General features: G+C 42.7%; 1 protein-coding gene and 1 long non-coding RNA gene across 2 annotated transcripts in view; one reads left to right on the forward strand and one right to left on the reverse strand.

The window, feature by feature from the left end:
- afap1 (actin filament associated protein 1) overlaps window positions 1-19,800 on the forward strand; it is a 187,123-nt gene that overhangs the window by 15,879 nt on the left and 151,444 nt on the right. The gene's annotated exons all lie outside the window — the stretch shown is intronic.
- LOC123980294 lies at window positions 727-1,904 on the reverse strand. The gene is made up of 3 exons (XR_006827456.1): window positions 1,662-1,904; window positions 1,315-1,542; window positions 727-1,200 (listed from the first exon to the last, which is right to left on the reverse strand). It is a non-coding gene; the product is annotated as an uncharacterized LOC123980294 (long non-coding RNA).

Raw genomic sequence — 19,800 nt, forward strand, 5'->3', positions numbered from 1 at the left:
ACAAGATATTTTCTGCATGAAACTTGTGCCAAAAGCAGAGAATTGTGTGTAGTGTTTTGAAAAAAAGTGTGTTTTAGAACTGCAATTTGAGTGTAAAGCAGGAATTGTGCTTGTAGTTTAGCAGAATTGGTTCAGGGGGTTGTTGAATGAGTTACATGTTGTGGTCATTGTGTCTCAAGTACTAGAATTTGTGTGTAAACAATTGAGAAAAACTGTAAACACATTTGTAAAAAAAAAAAAAAAAAAACTAATTTTAGGAAATAGCATGTGCTAGATTTTTGGCCAGACATTGTTATGTAAGGGATAATTAAATGAAAAAAAGAAATAGTGACAAACATTCTTCATGATTAGTTTGAGATATAGGGAGAATGTACACAAATAGGCCTACCATAAACTTACCAAGCACTGCACAACACTGATGCTGCAGACTGAATATTTCAAGTATTTATTTCAATACTTACAGTATTTCTTACCATAATCAGTTACAGTAATCAACCAACAATGAAACAAATAAAATCTGTAGACAAATAAAAATTACTGCATGAAGTACATACACTTTGACTCTGAAGAAAAACTACTGTAAAAGCAACAAGAATACTGTAACTATTCATCTCTCCGTCTGGCTGGATCAGGCCATAAGATTTCATCCACATCAGAGGCTATGTATTCATTGGCAAGGCACCGTTGGAAGAATCGCCTCATGTGACGAATCCACCCCTGCACAGAAGCTGCTTCGATATGATCACAGGCCTACTCCGTGGCCTGAATGGTCATAGGGCTGCAGGTTGTATACCTTCCACCGCCATGCTGAAAAAAACTCTATTGGATTCAGGAAGGGGGAGTATGGGGGAAGGTTTAAGACTTCAAATCTGGACCAGAGCAGCCCGATGGTATGAGACGTTGTCCCAAACAACAATGTACTACATCTGGTCCACTTGGTTTAATGCTGTGACAATCTCATGCAATCTGTCAAGAAATGCAAGTATTAGATTTGCATTATAGGGTCCCAGATTTGCATGGTGGTGGAGGACCCCATTTTGTGTAATAGCAGCGCAAAGGGTGATGTTACCCCCTCGCTGCCCTGGCACATTGCTGATTGCCCTGTGTCCAATAACATTTCTCCCTCTTCTGGTTAAATCCAGCCTCATCCACACATATAAATTCATGTTGAATTTCTGCAGCATCCATTTGCAAGACTCTCTGAAACACAGTAAAAGACAATAGGATGCTATTCAGTATCTATTGCACAGTATTTTTTTGTGCCAGAACATTATGAGCATAATACCACACCATAGTAAGATGAACGATACATACCTCCACATACAGTTGCTTCATGTATATTTGATTTTTCTTGAGGATTCGACCTAATGTTGACAGAGAGACTCGTTGGATGTTATTGAAAATATGGTCACCATTGATGATATTGGCTTGGAATCTCGCAGCCTGATACAATTATTGGTCAAAACCATGTTCACAATGGCGGCCTCTTGTGCACGAGTGAACATAGGGCCCCTTCCACCTTGGTGTCCTCGACCTTCAATCCTATGTAAAAAAATATATAAAAAAAATACACATGCAGCCAACTGCCAAATATCACAGTAAACAATATTGATGATAAGTACAGCAAGCTTCAGTTTCAATGTACTGTGTGGTTAGTTTACCTGTTTTCTCAATGAAATGTCCGAATTACTGACGCAACAGTATTTCTGCTGAGATTGGGTTGAACTCTTTGTCCAGCTTCCATCAGTGTCAGTCCATGGTTGATAACATGGTCAATAAGGGTTGCACGGATTTCTTGAGTCAAATTTGGTCCTCGTCTTCTTTGTTCAGGTTCTGTCAACTCTTCAAGTACTTCTCTACCTCTTCCTCTATCTCCTCCTTCTCCTGTACCTCCTTCATCTCCTCTTTGAGCTCCCCCTCTCATTCTCACTCTTCTTCTTCTTCTTCTAGCTCCTTCCATTTTTGTTGAAGACAGGTGAACTCACCTGCTGCCTTTTCTAGCACACCTGAGTGCTGCGTTTTCAAATTAGCACATGTGTGCTTCCACACCTGGTGGATGTGATTATCCAGTTCGTTCATTAGTGTGGTCGTTGGCAATCCGGAGCTTTGTAATGACAAGGAAGTAACCTCACAATCCTTATCTGTGTCTAAGGTGTGAAAATGTGTGTAGAGTTTTACAAATCACTGTGTGTAATGTTTTGCAAAAAGGGTGAAGCAGACATTGTGTGTACTGTTGTGCAAATCTGTGGAGGTGTTTTGCTCATTGGAGTAGAATTTTGCAAATTGTGTGGAAATTTTTATTTTAGTGTGTAAACAATTGTAAAAACTGTAATACTTCTGATTTTGACTGTTTTATAAAAAGGCTAAACCCCCTGAAACACATCGCTTCACCTTCACTGCCAGTGGGATTCCATTTCCTGTATGAAGGATATCTGGCCGAGGTCTAGCTTGTTGTTCTAGTCTGATCACAGATAAAGGCTGTTTATTAAAAAGCCTGCAGGGTAAAGAAACAAGAGAACCCCCCCCCACACACACACACACACACACACACACACACACTCGCCCCAGGACAAGAAATATGTGCAGCATGGATGCACACAAATCCCAGCCCATACCTATCGCCTCTGCATTCCTTCACACCAGAGCGCAAGGCGAACAAGACAAACCGAGTCTTTCTCGGGGCTGATGGGATGTGATGAGGCGGATTCATGCTGTGGTCAAAAAGTCTCCCAGCTCACTGCTTCATAGGAACGAAATGCCAGAGACTCATGGACACAGACTTCATTTAGATGAAATGGCTGCAGGCAGCAGGAATGTGCAAGCAGCTTGTCTAGATTTTCCTGTGTGTGTGTGTGTGTGTGTGTGCGTGCGTGTTTGTGTGTGTGTGTGTGTGTGTGTGTGCGTGTGTGACGCAGGTGTGTGTCTCCAGGTATTCAGCACCTCAGGCTTTCCTCTCTTCTGATGTCTCTCCTTTTATCATCCTTCTCTTCATTTCTTTTGGCCTTCCTGCCTCTGGTGCACACACACACACACACACACTCATTTACATTGAATGTGTTGTCCAGCCATCCTCCTGTGTGTGTCTGTGTGTGTGTGTGTGTGTGTGTGTGTGTGTGTGTACTGTAACGTCTCCTCTAGCTACCAGCTTTCCATGGCGCCTTTATTCCTTTGTCTCTTCATCTCTTTCTGTCTGCTGTTCTTGTATTGAAAATGTTGCACTTTCGCATGAAAACTGTGAAATTTAAAATGTGTTAAATATCTGAAATGAATTTTCATCTCTCAAATGCAAAAAAATGTAGCAGAAGGGTGAGGAAAAAGGGGAACATTTCAAACATGGAAGAGTTTGAACTCAATGGGCCGCAGGTGACCCGTGAGAGGAAATGGCTAGTGACAGATTTATAAGGAAGTCTCTTCCTGCTGCGCTGACTCGCTCATTAAATTTCACCAGCCCGTCTGAATGAACGAGTCATTCCCCTGTTCTCACAGTGGTAGCAGCAGATCCTGATGAAGGTGCAGTCGGCCCCAGCGGGCCACAGGTGTGTGATGTGACCTCACATGCAGGTGTGTGTGTCACACCTTCTAAAGCTCAGAGACCCAGAAACGGAGTGCCGTGACAACTCCAGTTATCTATTGGAAACAGATGTGAGAGAGAGACAGAGAGAGAGAGAGAAACAATGACTGTAATGATGCGCACACGCTCACAATAAATGTTTGTCTCCTACAAAATTGTGTCTCCGTCATGCAAGACTTAGCCAGTGGAAACTGTAGTAAGATCCGCCGACCGCCTACCAGGGCACACACACACACACACACACACCAACACCCACTCAACAATATTCATCACAGTGTGCTGAGGCCACACACACACACACCACTCACAATGTCCTTACCTCATCTCCATCTTGTTGTATAGTCTCCACTATAGGAGTGAAGACAAAGAATCCTGCAGCCACTTACTGCACTCCATATTTGCCATGCTTTTGGCTAATTAAATTCATGTTAAAAAGGTCTGTACGTGTGTGTGTGTGTGTGTGTGTGTGTGTGTGTGTGTGTGTGTGTGACTGTGTGTTTTTTAGGCACTGTAGGTGAATGTGCGCGTGTTTAGTTGGCAGGCCGCCGGCAGTCATTACTTATACAAGGCCCGCGTGCTAACTGCGAGGCTGCAAGTCAATTTCACACAAAGTTTCCATTCCGCTATTATTCTAACCCACTTTATCCGTCCTCTCTCTCAGCGCAAATGTCAGCTATTCTGGGCTCTGAGCGCCATATTTGCACTGATAATGAAAGCAACACACCCTTAAAGAATATATAAAAAGAAATAAGGAGCAGAGAAAAAAGAAAAAGCAGGATACAGCTGTGGGGCTGTGTTATTTCCACCTTGCCTTGAGACGTGTGAATGTGTGTGTGTGTGTGTGATGTTTGAGTATATATGTGTTTGTTGGTAGATTTATCATAGTTATATATAGTGGATGACATGATTGAGAGTGTGTGGATGTGGGTGTGTCCCCTGCTGCCACACTGAGGCATCTGTTCATTGGAATCCCTGAGTAAAAATCAGCTCCACATCTATATAAAGAGGGTGAATGGAAAGCAGAGCTGAGCCCGAACAAGGGTTCACTCTCCTCCTTCACACACACACACACACACACACACGGTAACATTATGGGAAATACTTTTATTTCTGACAGTGTGATGAAAAGATCTATCTCAGATGTGTTGTTAAGTAAGGAGCTGGAGTCAGGATGTGGTTAGCCTAACTTAAAGCTGCAGGAAACAGCTAGCCTGACTCTGTCCAAAATTCTGTCTTTACCACTTCGGTGCAGTTGGGGTTACCAGATACCGTCACAGGTTTTGGATTTAGTCTCTGGGGAGGTACTACGTTGCCTAACCTGGCAACCTTTCTGTGTAAATATATTGAGAGCTAGCAGAAACGATTATTGTGTGTACATGATCAGTAAAGTTCACAACCTGTATCACGGCCATCTAAGAGTCCTACCGATATGGGATTTTTGAGTCTGATGCCGATTTCGAGATTCTCCCCCATACCTATTTTAAGAAACGCATGACATAAACAAAGATTATCCCTAATATTTGCAGTGTTTCCCACAGATTGACAGCGTAACTGTGGTGGTGGTGATGGGGGTGCAGTCTTACGGACTAAATATAAATTTATTGAGGAATGAACACATTTTTCAACTTAATGACTAAAGAGGGTCGCTAAGCTAGGTCAGCTAATGTGCGTTGACCCACTTGGACTGACAACTAATTTACTGCATAACATGTTAAGCATACTGTATCACTGTTATGATAATAAGGACTTTTCACAGAGTTTCAGCTTGTTGTTTTGTAGTATGCAAACCTTTGTCTTGGTTGCATGACTTCAGAGCCTGAAGCACTAATTGCCTGGGATAACAAGCTGATTGTGTCGTATTTAGCCAGGCTCAGATGCAGGAAAACAGGGATTTGGAGCCAAACACAGACACCTAAGCAGAGCAGGTACAGTTACTGTCAGGCAGTCCAGGGAATAAACAATTCCAAAAACAGATACCTAGACAGAAATCCCAAAGTGCAAAAAATCAAAACACAACACGGAATATTTGGGGACAGACTCACCTGAGCAAATGGTTTACACACACACACACACACACACACACACACACACACACACACAAGCAGGCATTGTGATTACACAGGCTCATTAGGACATGAGCAAGGCAAGCACCAGAGACAGACCAACTTCAAAATAAAACAGGAAGCACAAGAAATACAAAAAACCCCAAACTGTGGCAATTTCTGTTATAAATGGCTAATTATGTCATCTAACCATGGTCTTCCTCTGGCCGTTAGCTAGAGAGCCGGTCCTCGTGGAGTTTAGACTACCATGTAGCATCGTTATGATTATGTGGTTTTTTTGGTCTTTGTCATGCACTGTGTCTTTCTTCTTTCTTGTGTGTACTGAATTAGGCAGACATATGCAACTCATCAGCATTTTCTCATTACCCCATCATCTTCTCTCTAATACCCCTCCACCCCCTTTGTCTCTCATTAGGCTGTAAATCTGGGCCCAGCTCTCAGGATTTACTGCACAATTTGTGTCTTTGAAAATATGTGTTTCCCTTGGCGGTGTGTCTTCACCTCAGATTCTCGCCAGGGAGGAAAATAACAAAATCATTTCAATTTTGTGGCTGGTTTTCTTACTGCTGGCTTTTTCAAATGGCGCTACCGCAAATGGAGGTCACCTACTGAAAGTAAGCAGCCAGACTGTCCCATAATAAACAGAGACCTCACTTGTCTTATCTTAAACCCTTCCTCTCCATTGATTCTATAAGGAGTCTTGATCTGTGGTAGTCCATAAATACTTACTGTCATGTCCTACATGATCATTTGCTTGTGCACTGGACATTTTGGAAGCACAACAGCAGTGGCATCAATCATCAAAATGAAAGAGGTTCTGTTTATTCCAAGATACTCAACTCCTAGTGAAAGAGCATGTGTCAGAGAGAAGTGGTTCTTCGTTCATATCCTTCTGAGATGCCGTCCATCAGTTTTCCCCAGATGACAGATTAATGATCTGCGTATCGGGAGCAGCAGGCTTATCCTGGGGGAGTCCTGAGGCGTGCCAAGGCCAGACAGGATATGTAATCCCTCTATATTGTGTTCCGGACCTGTCCTAGGATCTCTTCCAAGCTGGATGAGCCTCATTACCTACACAGGGATTCCCAAACCACCTCGACTGGCTCCTTTTGATGCAAAGAATAAGTGGTTCTAGGCCGAGCTCCTTCCGCATGTCTGATCTCCTCCTCAAGCCGCCAGTAGGAGAGAGCCAGGACGACTGAAACCCTTTTCAGGTATCATTTTAAAAGGTAGCATTACAGACAAAAAACAAGTCATGTGTGTTCTATACAAATGTGGAACGACTTTGGTATAATTTGACTTAGAAAGGTGTGCATTGTTTTATCTGTACAGGCTGGTCCGGGTAGATGAAACACAGGGGCAGGACGGAAGAAACACAGCAGTATATATGTAAAATGTTTTGTTTTGCTTATTAATATGTGATTGCTCATTGGGACTCAGGCCAAAATGGACCTCAGCTGTCCTATCTGCAACCTGTTTTCCTGGTCCACTGTGATGACCCTATTATTTAGCTGCCAGTATCCTGGTGGTCTAGCCTGCAGCCTAGTGGACTCCTCCTGCACTGTCTAAATAGGGTAGGATTGTTACATGTTGGGATGATTGAATCATCCAGCAGTGACTCCTCCTCTTTTAAACTTCACTTGCTTCTAATCTGTTAAACTTGCCGTCTGTGAAGATTCTCAGTCATCCAGGTCATAGTTATCCAACAAAGGTTGAGATCAAGGGGCAATTGGACTTGGTTGAAGATACTAGAAGACGTTTCGTCCCTCATCCAAGAGACTTCTTCAGTTCCTACTGACTGGTAGGGAAACTCAGCTATTTAACCTCTGTGGGGTCGTTTGCCAAGTCCAGTTGCCCTTGACCTCAACCTTCGTTGGATGTTAAACTTGACATTTAAAACTTAATGATGTGCTAACTAAGTAAGTAATCTTTCATATCATGACAATGACATACGAAACAATAAACACAACTTGTCATTCAAAACATATTACCTCTTGAGCAAATTTACCTTCCTTGATTGAAAACAGCTGGTAAATACTGTGTATGTTCAATCATCCTTTGCTCTCCCCTATATTCCCTCATAACTGCTTGTTGGATATCCTGCGTTCCATTCACCTTGGATGTCTGAACTTGGGACTCGGAAAGACTTCGTATCCATCCGGAGTTGGATGCGTTTTATTTGCAACACAACATAACCAGTCGGACAACAAGATGGATGTGTTGTTGTAGCAACATCGACCTAGCCAATTTCAGCAGCACCATTTGATAAAAAACACATTACATGGTATTTCACACATAATATGATAACATGGCTATGGGTGATGGTAAGACAGTATTGTCTATATTACGTAATAAATTGGACACATAAAAGACTAAAGTGCTACTTAAAAGAGGTGGTGTTATGCTCATTTTCAGGTTCAAAATCCTATTTAGGGGTTGTACCCGAACAGGTTTACATGGTTTAATTTTCAAAAAACACCATATTTTTTTTTTCATACTGCACATTGCTGCAGCTCCTTTTTTCACCCTGTGTTGAAGGCTTCGTTTTAGCTATGGAGTGATGCATCTTGTCTCTAAATGATACTTTTTGGGATTTGCACGTGCTCAGTTCTTTGTTAAAGATAACCAGCCAATCAGAAGCAGAGAAGGACGGGTCAACGAAAGGCCGGTAAAAGCCAATCAGAAGCAGAGTAGGGTGGGCCCTGAAAACACGGCGGCAGTTCAGCTGTACATGTTGCCGACCAGCTTAGCAACAGGGAGTTTCAGAGTGGTGAGTTATTAATCTGTAACAAAAGTATCTTTCATCCATAAAGTTTTAACTGAGCTCTGTCTCTACATCACAGGAACAACTTTCTGTCCACTGACTGCCTGGAGGGTAGCTAGTGTTTGGAAGGGAGAGGAGGTGTGTGCTGCAGCTCGGTGTTTTTCCACCAGTGTTTTTCAGGGCGTCAGTTTTGACTTTTATGATCTCACAGATGTCTGGTTTCTGCCTGGAATGATAAACAGTGCTGCGTGACTACTCTTCTTTTTCACTTATCATTCCTGGAAGACTGTAGAAATCTATGGGCACACAAAAATACTTTTGAAGGTACAAGCAGCTGGTGGATTAAAGAAAAGTTTGATCTTATTCCTCTGGTCATGATCCAGTTGGAACATAAATATATTGAATGAAATGTATGAAATATATTGTTCACCAAAACAGTCTGATACAACTTCCACATTATCAGGCGTTGAGAACAGGAACCGTTGCTTCAGGTACTGGTGAAACAGTACAAGATAATAATCACTTAATGATTTGCTGCTCTGGAAGGTTGTAACCGTGACCATTTAATATTTTATCATGACAATTGTGAGATAAACATGGGATTCAAGTTACAAAGTAATCCACCAGGAGCGCACGCTTGCACACTTTGGATACTTTTTTGCCGAAATTTTAGCTGAAGCCTTCTTTATTGGTGACTCCACTCCATCAACATGGTTCAAATGAATGAGGGGTTGTGTGTCTGAATCCTGCTTTAATGCTGATGCAGCACCAGTCCAACCATCTGAAATGGTACTACCAAAAGAGTGTATGTTCTTATATTTCACGCAAGCCTCGTGTAAGAGGAAAAGGCATGTTTTATGTTACCGAAATAACTCTTCAATCAATGCCTTTTACATAGCTTATTTTTGTTCTGTAATTTAGAACCAAGGGAGATTTAGTGAGGTTAGGTTTCAGTAGTAAGAGGAAACATAGGAGGGGAAGGTATTGATCAGATACTGTTTCATGGCTGAATGGCGGTTGGGTTTCCTAACATGAATCGTGGACTTCTGTCCTTACATGGTCCCAGCTCTAATGTGGGGTTTTTCAGCTCTCTTTGATGTTTTAGTAGAGCCAGGAGCTGTGTAGTTATTTACATGACTTATATAACAGTGGGAAGAAAAGTGAGATTAGATTTCAGCTTCAACCGGTGTTTGTTTTCTCAGTATTTCTTGGAAGAGAGAAAAAGGAGAGCGTTAGTGTGTACAAAAAGAGAAGGAACCTAAATCCCAGGAAAAAGGTTAGTGTTGAAAATGTATATCCTTTCCTGATTTTTAAAGGTTGAGTTGTAAATTTATCAACCTGTGTGGGAAAATTCCACCTCTGTATCTGGCCCGTCTAGAATGAGCAGGCATGGAGTCGTAGTGTTGCACTGTGGGCCTTTTGGTCACATCAAATCCAAGGCTATTCCTGTAATACCTTATTTGTCTTTTGTTGTGTAGTGTGATAACATGGTGCCTGGAGCCAGCTAACAACAGGTTTAACGTTAGCCGCCTCTGTTAAACCTTGCAGAGCCTTGTTAGTTAAACCTTGTGAATCCCCTTTGTGTTTGTGTGCATCTCTATCACTTAGGCCGATGCCTCTCGATTTATTGCCAACGATCCGATACATTAATACGAAACAAACACCAGTGTTTCTCTCACACCATGTCGCTGCTTCAGGTGAATTTGTTTGTAGGTCACGCGTGCTGCCAGTGCTCATGATGTCAGGCAGTTTCATGCAACGTCGCCCACCTACGTTGACGCCATACACTGCAATACATCATCTCAATGCAGCATCTCCAAATCAGTTTAATAGAAAGAGGAGCACCTCAATCACACATAGAAGCACTGACAGTATCATAATACGCACACAGCACGAGCTCTGCATAATATTTGGTCATAGGTTGGCAGCATATTAACTAATACCATTATAATGTGAGTGAAACGATTAAAACTGAAGTTTGAATATGAATGAATTACTGGAGTTCAAAATATTCAGTTTCATGGATGAACTCTTGAGACTGGTTCCCAGACAGGATACGCTGCTAGGATTTGGCTGAAAACTGGTTGTCTGGCTGGAGCCTGCTCTGACCACTTAGGAGCCAATGATGTGTGGCGTTGCCCACTCACTCTCACAATACACACACACACACACACACACACACACGACATCCAACAACCGTCCACTCTCGAAACAGCATGTGACAGTAAGCTGAAGCAACCGTTGCCTCGTACTGGATGATGAAACATCCTCTGCTCTCCAGGCTCTCTGTGTCCCACCTCCTCCACCCTCCGTCTTCCTCTTGGACTCAGTGGAAAGAGATGAAGTCATCTCACTTCATTCCATCCCCGGGATCACCCACCACATTGTTGGAGCATATGGCTTTTATATAACACTGATGTGAATCCTCATGCATGGCGAATACTGTTGCTGTTATATGTTGGAGGGGTTTTCTCAGAAAGGGCCACTTTACTGTCAAGAAAATTAAAGGAAAGGCTATTTAGGAATTTAAAGATTCAATTTAAAGATGATATTAGCATTGGAAACAAGTGCTAATATCCCATTGGCAGATTTTTTCACTTCTTTAAGTAAATAGGAGGGTTTAGTGTTAAATGTTAGACTACATTTTTTGCTCAAATGGATGTTTGTTGCAGTGGCTGTTCTTTGGCCATTTGGCCTACATGCAGGGGTTCAGTTATCTCATTCTCATCCCGATGTATCCGTACACACACAAGTATGCACAGAAAACACGAGCTGTCATTTCCTCTTGTCTATGCAGCCAGGCCATTTTGATCCAGTACATAGCTTATGTGTAACCAGGCCCACAGTAACTCGCTATTGAGCCCCTGGGAAAAATGACCTATGGGCCCTTAGTGATAACTCCCACTCTTTTTTCTCTCCCACAAATGTATTTTGTGAAATACACCATGTGAGCAAACTATATAAGTGAGTTTACCAGACCTCTGTAGCTGCTGCAGGATACAGGATACATTCGCTGATTAGCCGCTACTAGCATAACACACCTGAATCTGCCACCGAACTGTCGGCAGTCAGGTGTCAGGTAGACGTCGGGTTTTGACAAGGAGAAGAATGTGTGGAATTAAAAAGATTTAGAACTGTCCATCTTGAGTCTGAGGATTAGTTTTGTTAGTAGGATTACTCTTTGTGCAAGCGGGAGGCACCACAATTGTGTCTTAGAGAGGAAATGTTTAATCTGTGACTTGCTAACATGTAGTCTAACAGTAGCGCAAAAGTCATTAAGTCTGTGAAGTGACTCAGAAATGTTACACAACAGAGTTTGATACCATTAACCACCATAAGCTACTGGTCATGCTAGACCAAGTAAGGCTGTACCAGTAAAACCCCTGAGTATGTCGAGTAAGAGGCCTTTTTTTGCTGATTAATTCAATTTTTCATTTGATAGGGGAGGAATGTGTTAGTTCTTTAAAACACATAGTCCTAATTTAATGCCTCCACTTCTTTTATTTCAGTCTTCAAGTTATTTCCAGCAGGTGCAGGATGTATTTTACCCAGCCTGGATTCAAACTGGATTTATGTAATAGACAGTATGTACACAAAGTTACAGAGACAAAACCAGAAGAGATAAACCCACATATTGAGACACTAAAACACGCTAACTCTCTAAGCAAAACCCAGGAAATATGCTTTCCCCACCTACACCCAGTCCCATTCTCCTCCATCCACCCTTCATTCCAGTCATCCTTCACTAAACCATCTGGTCTTTCAGAAGTCATGGTGAGTGTGTGTGTGTGTGTGTGATGGGGGTTACCAGACATACTAACACATCTGCTCTGGTTTGGATTTGGGTTAGTGCCATTAAACATGGATGAGCGTGTGGACAAACAGCCTGACATAAAGACATCAGGGGCAGAGGAGGCTGACTCACACTGACCATACTCACATCACGGACATCAAACTAAGGATACTTAAGAGTTTTGTGACTACAGAGCTGAAGCTGCGGAAGCTGGACAGGAAAAACTACTAACGAACACCGGTCTCCTGGTTTAAAAGTCCGGGTTCGGGCCCTCCATCCACCCCAACCACCTTCTTACTCAGTCTTTTCTGTTTAATATCAGATACCAACCTTTACCGTCAAAAACTGACACTACAGGGCTTCCCCCACTGCGTTGAACTATGACGCTATAGGGATCCCCAGTGCGTTACACTGACTACCAACTGACGCCTATGGGTCTTGAGTGTACAATAAAGAATGAGGATTGGGGTGAGAGCAAAGTATGTATTGGCTTTGTGCGTAAGTGGCCGTGAAATTTTCTACCATATAAAAATGTAAAATGTACAGTGTCACAGTCGGAAGGCAAACTAAACAATAACATTTTGTTCACTGCTAATATGCAAATGTGATGCTACCAGCTAGCTTTGTGGCAGGGCTCCCATCAGGGTTACATTGTAAAGCAGGGGGAAACACAGCACAGTAGTTCCACATAACTAAAGGATGGTTCAGGACTCACCTGAGCCAGCACTAACTACAAGCTTTATCAAAGAGGAAAGTCTTAAGCCTACTCTTAAATGTGGAGATAGTGTCTGCATCCTGAATTTGAACTGGGAGAGGAGCTTGATAGCTGAACGCTCTGTTTCCCATTCTACTTTTGGAGACTCAACGTTCAAAGTTGTCCACTTTGGCTCCAGGAATACATTTAACAATAGTCGCTGGTGTCGCTAACTTCATAATTCTCAAAATGGAGCTGCCAACGATCAAAGTTGGTTTCTCAGCGGGTGTGTTGCTGAGTGGGGAGAAACGTGAACATTTTGGTGGTCAGGGCTATGCTTCCTTTGGACAGTCACCCAGCCACCCTGCATGCTCGGAAGTATTTATCTCCTATATTCATGACTAAAAATGAATATAGTGATAGTCATGAGCTAATACCAAATTAGTTTTGGAAGTGAGTTGAATTGAAAATGGCCACAAGTAGGCCTAACTCATTCCACTTCTGTTCCTAAGCGAAGGAGAAGCTTCTGGCTTTATACATCTCCTGAGTCCACTGGAGATGGATCTAACCGAGGACTAGCCTACATCAGAAGTGACTTTTCATCTCTGATGTCCAGAGATGTCCAACCGAGCCCCGTCTACCTAAAGCCAGTGAGAGGAACAGAGAGAAAAGCACAAATATAGAAAATCTGAACATTAAAAAATGATGATGATTTATGTAGGACACCAACAATCATGGAGAGACGCTGATTAAAAAATAGATGTTCTTAGGGTCTCCTTCCATGGCCACGTATCTCTACTTAAGGCTTTGTGTTTCAGCTTATACCTGCATCACACATGACTGGAATACTGGCAGAGGAAAACAATGACTCCATGGACAGGAAGGGATTTGGAGCAACAGTACATACAAATAAAATATGCTATTGAGGCGAAAAGCCATATTGAAGTCTGGTCGACCTATCATGAGTCAGTAATCTGTGTACGGAAAAGGAGTCAGAATGGGCGGACTGCACACAAACACAGAGGGTCAATCAGTGCACTAATGAAGGAGGCTTGTTTAAATTTCCTGTGTACTGATTGATAACAGCCTTCTTTAAATAGACCCAAGATTAGACATGCACACTGCCGCTCACAGCCCTCTGCTGCCTTCCACCCGCTCCTCATACTGTCTGTTTTTAACGTTAGCTCAGGTCAATTACAGCAAGTTATGCTGAGATTTGTTGCAGCTACCAAACAAGATTTACTCGATTGAGGGTCGACAGTCCTTTTTGAGTCAGGTGGGGGTGTTTAAGGTCGCTTGAAGGGGGTACGTAGCAGTTGAAGGACGCTGTTCTGAGAACTGTTTTTAAGAGGAAGAGGGAGATTTAGAGTCGTTTTTGAGTGGCTGGAGGGGCGTTGACGGGTTAGTTCGACATTCAGGATGTTTTTTTCCAGTTGGGGGTTGAAGGGTTAAGGGTATTTTGAAGCTCAGGGCAGTTTTGAGGAGGAGTTAAATGTTTTTTGTGGATACAGTTTTCATGCTAATTATGGTAGGTTAAGTTCATCTGACGGTGAGTTAAGGGCTTAAGGCTATTTTGAAAGGCTTATTTAAGGAGGACTTTCTGACAGAAATGAAGCTTCTGAGTCAGGTTGTTAACTGGGAGAGTTTGAAATGTGGTGCTACTTTGAAGCAGGAGGGGTTGAAGGGTACAGGCTAGTACTTTGTGCCTTTAAGGCGAGTCAGGGGGGTTAAGAGCATTTGTGAGAGCTATTACTATGTGACGGGATAGTCTGGTCTCTCCACACAAAAACCACAACAACAAAAAAAAGTGGTAAAATGGAGACTGGAGCTGCTGACTTTTGATCCCAAACACACACACTTCTGACATCTATGCTTGACCTCTACACACTTATTCCTAGCACCAGTTCCAGCCGTGCTGAGATCATGAGTGTAGTTACCGAAGTATGGAGTTAATACACAGAAGTAATGTGTTATTATTCGTGAAATGATGTAACAGACAAAAAGTGTGCTGTTTACATTTCCCTCTTCTCAGCAAGCTGACCTCGCATTTCTGTTCCCCGCTTGATCAGGTGATCATTGTCACCGTAGAGCCCCTTACTGTGCCCTGGTAGGCAGTGGCATACCACATACAGCCCAGTGTCACTTTTTCTAACCCTTCACTGCTTGACAAACATACAAGTGTGAGCGCTGAGGAAACATTCAGTTACTCACAGGAAAAAAATATGTGTTTCAGGTAACAGTCTGACACAGTGTGCAGTCATCAACCAGTTGAATCTCATATTTCAGAAGCACTACACACAGAAATGTTGTGTGAAAATGTACAGGCCTGGGGTTGAGTACAGTTGGCACTATAGTTTAGCTGAAGCAGGAACGGTTAACATATTAGTTAGTCTCTTGGAGCAGCAAATGCTCCAGCAGAGGAGGGAGTAACAAAGCTCATACACTATACACCATAACATCATCCATTTTGGACACTATCAGGATGGCTAGCGATGGGTCAACGGTGAAAATTCAATGTCAAAGTTCACCACAGGTGATCCAGTTCCACTGAAATGAACTGATTTTGTGTGACCACGCCTTAAAGGGGAACTCTGTTTCCAGGTGTGCGGGAGAACACTGCTCCTGTATGGAAACAGTGTTATGAGTCGACTACAAGTTAGAAAATGAAACAGATCTGTACGTGTGGACTTAGAAGAAGATGAGCTCAGCGGACCTCTGTAGACCGCTGCAGGCAGCAGGCTACATTAGCTGCTGCTAGCACAGAACACCTGTACCTCTGACCAAACTGTCAGCAGTTGCATCGTGGGTAATGTAGACGCCAGGTTTTGACAAGAAAGAAGAAAGTCTGATATGTGACAGGTTTTGATAACTTTCCGTTGTGAGTGAAATCAGTTACTGATACAACTTAACCAAACCGAAAACTTCCTGATTTCACTACAGACGACAGAGGAAAATAATATCCATTAGTACGAAACTTAATAATACTAGTTTAACAAAACAATCCCACTTCATGGTCTCCTTACTATCTTCTTCCAGAGCTTTTAACTGCATCACACTATCTTCATCCTGATAAATGCCACAGTAGTAGTTGGCTGAAAGAAATAAATGGAAGATGGCAAGAGGGACATAGCACACATTATCCACCTCCACATGCTCATGCCCAAAGGACTTTCTTCTAACCTTGGTTAAAGTGCTTGAATAGATGCAGAAGATGACAACTACAAAGGCCGGGAACTGGCTGAGGAGGAAACCAAACAAACGGGCTGTAACACTCTTTGTTTTGGCTGACTGAAGCCGTGGCTACACTTCAGATTTCTCAATTTACTGCTGCAAGTCAACATTTCCAGCTGGATCTGGACCCTGTGGACAAAACAACTTTGTGGACATTGCTTCCATCTGTTCTGTGATCATTTTCACACCGACACCCTGCCCTTTTTATATACAGCCTATGGTCCCAACACTTTGTTTCTTTCATGGTGTGGTCTTAGTTAAGGGAAATCTTAATGCTACAGTATAAAAATTTAGATAATAGTTCTTCCAACTGTTTGTGTTTTTTTGTCTTTTTCTGTTTCAAGTCCTTTGTGCACAAAGGTGTCCCAGTACTTTTGACCAAATAGTTGCATTCATTATCTATTACAGCCAGTCATACAGACTGAGATTCTGAGAAAACAGTTGATCTGGTGGGAGCTTTCTAAAAGCTGAGAAAATAACCCTGGAAGTGGGATCCAATGATTCTAGAGCTTGGCACAGACACCGAAAAAAAAAAGAAGCAGATAGAACAGATTTGATCATTATTTATTTTAATGTGTCACTCACTTCCCCCAACTTCATGGAAATCCTGCTCTAAATCAGAGGCAGGTTCCTCATGTGGAGTAACACATTGGTTTAGGCCCAGATCTGACAGACAAATGGTGAAGATTGTCACTGAAGTTACAAGCCATTCAACCAGTTTTTGTGGTCTTTCAAAATAAAAGCTCTCAGACAAGTAAAGGTTTGGAACTTGCGCCTGGCTGCATGGACATGTAGCCATGGCTGCAGTTATAAGCACACACACTCGTGCACACACGCACAGCTCAGTGACTTTGGTGAGGATCATGATGATAATGATGATGGAACTTCCAGACCTGGACATTAGAGCCAGTTCGCTACTCAACTGTGACGCATTGCGACTTGAGATTTATAATAGCTTGACGTCAGCGTCCCTCAAACACTTCCTGTTAAGAAAGGTGAGCCTGCAGTGCCAGTGTGCATGTGTGTGCGTGTGTGTGTGTGTGTGTGTGTGTGAAATAATACTGTTTACACTGCTATCCCAGTGATTTGACGCCCAGTCAAGACTGATTTCCCTGCATCTCTTTGAGCTTGGTGTTGTTTCTGAGCCGCACAAAGTATTTAACTGTAGCGTGTGGGATGTATGGCACTAGCCTAATGTGAAACATCTGGGCATTGTGTTGGTAATCCCTTGTATATGCATACTCAAAAATGTATGGGCAGATGCAAATGCACATTCTGCAAACAAGACCAGTTGCAAAAAAAATCTACATTTCAATGTCAATTTTAATATTTGGCCCTCGGAGGAGGATAATGCAGCACACCCACATGCAGAAGTGTAGGGGGCTCTTCCTTATCCGGCTAATTGGTATTACTGAATTGTGTTTGCTGATTTTTTACCATGTGGAAAACAGGCAGATTTAAAAACACACACACAGATTACTAAGCGCTCGTGCTTGCTACTGCCGTGTTTGATGGTGGCGTTGATACTCTGCAGCCTGTTGTCACACAGCCAGCAGCTCTAGTCCTCACCAGCGGATCCAGCCAGAAAATCCAATCCACTTGATTTTTATAGAACATTTTAACAAAACAACGTTACCAAAGTGTTGCACAAACACAGAAAACACAGAAAACAGATAAAACATAGACAAAACACTCAACTGGTGATTCTGAACACTAAAAAGACAAAACAAAGACCACGCAGCTGTCGTGCTGGATTAAAAGCCAAGGAATAAAAGTGTTTTTTAAGACGAGATTTAGCTCATCCCATTGTTTTGGGGCTACTGCTGAAAAGGCGCGGTTATTGGCCTGGTAAAGAGACAACAAGACACAGTGCAGTATTCGGGCACAATGCTTCCTTATTATTTCACCAGCAGACAAAAATGACACATTTACAATATCTTACTGAAGGTTCAAAAGATTCAGAAGTTTGAATTGCACAAAGATACCGCCTCAAACAAAGCTTGTTTACATGTCAACTACAAAGACAAGTCCTGAATGCAGTACAGTCCCACTGAGCTCAGCCTGGGTGCAGCGTTAGCTGCTGTGTGTGCTGAAGGTACTACAGTCCTCCAGAACCACACCACTGGACACCAAAGTCAGCAAGGTTCTTTCAACTGAATTTTTAAGCATGTGTCTGCTTTATGATTTTCACATACACTTATCATGTTTACAATGTGCTCTTCAAGTAAGACACGTCCTCAGAGTAAAGGCGAGTTCACTTGTGATAATAACCTGGCGCGTTTCATTGTCTCTGCCCCGTAGCTGGGCCCCTGACGAAGCAGAGCTGTCAACATTTGTTACTGATGGAAAACATTCCATTCAGTTTGAAAGGACACATCATGTGAAGCCTTTTCTCATTTGGATTTCCTTCTAATGACCTTTGCCCCTTGTGAGTTCAACGTTCAAAACGACAGCTCCTGAATCTGAAGCAGTTCAGGTTGGGAGAAAATGACGGGCTTTGGAAGTTTTGGGAGGCACCTCTCAGACGGCCGGCCGTTCCCTCCTTCAGGGAGCGAGCTACACTCTGCAAATTGAGGGGACTCCGTTTGGGTTGCCAGGTTGTGGGGGCTCTAGGGCTGAAGCTAACAATCATTTTAGTATTCGTAGCTTCTATAGATTATTATATAAGATGATTCATCTATGCGTCGTTTAAGAAGTACTTTACCTCCCGGTAAAGGGATCAGCTGTGCACGTTTATGGGTGATAGATATCAATTGGTCCTTATGGAAATTCATAGTCATTCAGCAAACATCAGACCAACAACCAGACAGCTGCTTTACAAACACAAACATCACCCGAGTCCTATACAAGTTATACTACAGGCTCGTGCAGACTACACGACTTTAGCGTCGGCCGATGGCCGTGCAGTTCACACTACGTGACTGATCGGTGACAGGGGGTCACACACTACACGAGCTGACAGCAGCTGTGACACCTGACGCTGGTCTCCAAACCATGTGAAAACACACGTGTAAAGTGAAACGGGAAATGACAGAAACCTACACATGAAACAGCTGTTTGTTATTATAAAGCTGCAATTATAAAGAGAAAGAATCTGGGTGAAAGGATGGATTAGCATACGCAGGTAGCAGGGATTGTCTGAGCTGCAGAGAGGAGTTAAAAGGTGCAGCTCCCCCACACAACAGTTAACTAATAAGTTTTGTTTTACGGTGGATGGACGGTAACATTACAGAGTTGTTGTTTTTTTTAGAAGTAATCCCAGACTTTGGACACTTTCTTCTTTGTCCCTCGCTGTTTTCTCTCTCTTCCTCCACTTTGTAAACAGCTCCATCATAATCACGTCGCGTTCACAGCGTAAACTCGATGTGCGACAGTAATAAATGTCCCTGCGAAACACTGTGCTGTATAGTTACATGGATTAAATGAAGCATCGATGCAAAGAATTTGTGTTGGTGCATTTTATTAATCAATTCAATCGATGAATCATTTCGGCCATAGGGGACACATAGCATAGTTTGACCTTGCAGCAAAGGGGCTTACCGTTGCAGCAGCTAGGCAGACTACAGAATCACTCCAACACTTGAGAACCTCCTCAACAGACAAGAATACACTGCTTGTTTAACGTCAAACTGCAAGAAGTCACACACACACATCTGTGTAGTCATATCCTCATGAATGTACACA

Source organism: Micropterus dolomieu, linkage group LG12 (assembly GCF_021292245.1).
Source record: "Micropterus dolomieu isolate WLL.071019.BEF.003 ecotype Adirondacks linkage group LG12, ASM2129224v1, whole genome shotgun sequence".
In the NCBI taxonomy this organism is placed as follows: Eukaryota; Metazoa; Chordata; class Actinopteri; order Centrarchiformes; family Centrarchidae; genus Micropterus; species Micropterus dolomieu.